Genomic DNA, 2,500 nt, shown 5'->3' on the forward strand with positions numbered 1-2,500 from the left:
CTACACCCTGAACGGACTGTTTGGAACGCACAGACTTATGTCCACGTGGTTACGAGGCGTGATAGAAACTTAGCGCTTTATCACTTCTCACCTTCTTCTCACCATACACCAAGTAGCGCATTGCCCTGTCAGCAATGATGCCTCACGAAGTCTCTCCACAAGGCCCTAACTGCATACAGATGCACTCTCTCCACTTCCTCCATAGTTCTTCCTCTTGACTCTATGGCTTGTCTGATACCGTCTCTCCATCTCTTCCTGGGTCTTCCTGTTGGTCGCTTTCCTTGTGGCTGCCACTGGTAGTATTTGAATGGGTACTGTTGCTCATTCATCCTCATGACGTGTCCAAACCATCTTAATTGGCTTTTCTCTACATATTCTAATATAGGCTCTATTTCCAGCTCTCTTCTTATTTCTTCATTTCTTATTTTGTCACACCTTGTTACACCTTTTATTATTCGCAGTACTCTCATCTCTGCTGCTTGTATCTTACTTTTCAGTCTTTCTGTCAATGTCCATGTTTCTGACCCATATGTTAGAACTGGTCTTAAAATGGTTTTGTAAATTGTTATCTTAACCTGCCTGGGTATAAGTTTTTCTCGCATCAGTGGATATAGCGTTCTTAAGTTATTTGTATGGCACTGTATTCTATTTAATATTTCTTTTTCCATTTGACACCTTTCATCTATCTTTACTCCTAGGTATCTAAATTCTTCAACTAATTTCAGTTTTTTGTCTTCCAACCATATTTCTATCTCTTCTTTTTGCCTTGCGACCATCATTACTTCTGTTTTATTTGTATTTATTTTCATTCTCACTCTTTTCAATGCGCTGTTCCAAGCAGTTAATGCATTTTGAAGTTCAATGAGGTTGTTTGCAACCAGTGCAATATCATCTGCGTATGCCAATGTGATAACTCCTCCAGAACTCAAATTTTTCATACATCTGTCCATAAAAAGTACAAAAAGCAATGGAGATATAACGCCACCTTGTCTTACTCCAGAATTTACATTAAACCAGTTATCCTCGCGAGTTTGTGTTCTTACAGCGCTGGTACATTTACTATATAGACTTCTATATTACTATTCATCTCAACTTATTTTTCTAAATAGATCAAATCTAGGAACATTTGAAGGCTAAGATTGTATCTTATCACCAATATCCAGTGCTTCCATACAAGCAGTTTGTGACAATCGCTACGTAATTATTAATACTGCCATTCGTTGACATTTCGGATATATATTTTTTCAGTACGACAATACATTGAAAACAGACACCTTATAAAATTTTAAACATGGGCTTAAGCTTCTAATCCGGTTCATATAGATATCTTAATCCTTTATGTATTAATGATGATGATTATCGTACATATTGGATCTGGCTGCAGCTATGCGTCTCCTGGTGTAAACACCTCATATTTCCATATGTTGAAAAATTAACTGTAGTTTGTTCCCTTTACCTTGTGCAGGTGCGCTCAAGCGTCAAACCCTATTCGCAGATTCTTTGGAACTCAGGTCTGACTATGTAAGGTCAGAGCTCTGGTTCAAGAATAGGAGGCGCAGAGGGACAACAGGCACACCCAATGAATTGCATACCATATAAGTTGAGCCAACAATGTTCTATAGCTGAATCATAATTAAGCCCTTACACCCTCTACCTAGCCTCGCCTCGCTACAGCGTTAACTGTCACCCAAGGCATTCATAAGTTCATTGCATTCAACACTCAACCTCTACACATAAAGACCTCAAAATTGAACTTGAGTCCCTTGGGAAACGCGTTCTTAATTGAGTCCTTACAAGTCCTTATTTACGCAATCATAGTACCAACATGTGCAATTAAAACACTCTAGCATAAACGTCAAAATCATGGTCCATTCATTATCCTCCGCTTTAGTAGCCGCTACTCACAATGTATCATATATACCCACAACTAGTCTGCGGACATCGTTCAAAGTTTCTGAATGACCAAATCATGAGCCAACTGGAGCAAGAGTCTCCGAGGTCAAAGCTTGTAAATTCCAAAAACAGATTTGGTCCGCCATAGATTGTATTTGTGTGGAAACCACTCTACGCGGCCGTAAATCATTTTAAATCTATGGCCATACCACACGCCCAATACCTGCACAGCTAACCCACGGATATTCTGCTTTCTAGCGGCTGGTACAATGCCTTTGGGGTGCTTGTAAGTTCGGCGTTTGTGATCTTGTGATAATTCTTATAAAGATTTTCTTTCTTGGCGGGCGGGGGGGGGGGTATTTGAAGATGCTACGCGTAGAATGGAATTAAAAAGAAATTAAAATTATATCAACCCATTTTAACTCATGTTTCACTTTAGAAATTTCATTTCATTTTATACTACACGATCTTAACACATCTGAGCGGGAAACAGCGTGTATGAATGCTTAGTTCTCTTAATTATTTATGTTCTTACTCCTTTAAGAATAAACAATGCTCTCCAAAGACCAAATAACCTATTGCATTTTAGATATTTCTATTTCAGGAA

Source organism: Oratosquilla oratoria, chromosome 15 (assembly GCF_046742065.1).
Source record: "Oratosquilla oratoria isolate Oo_2021 chromosome 15, ASM4674206v1, whole genome shotgun sequence".
Taxonomy (NCBI): domain Eukaryota; kingdom Metazoa; phylum Arthropoda; class Malacostraca; order Stomatopoda; family Squillidae; genus Oratosquilla; species Oratosquilla oratoria.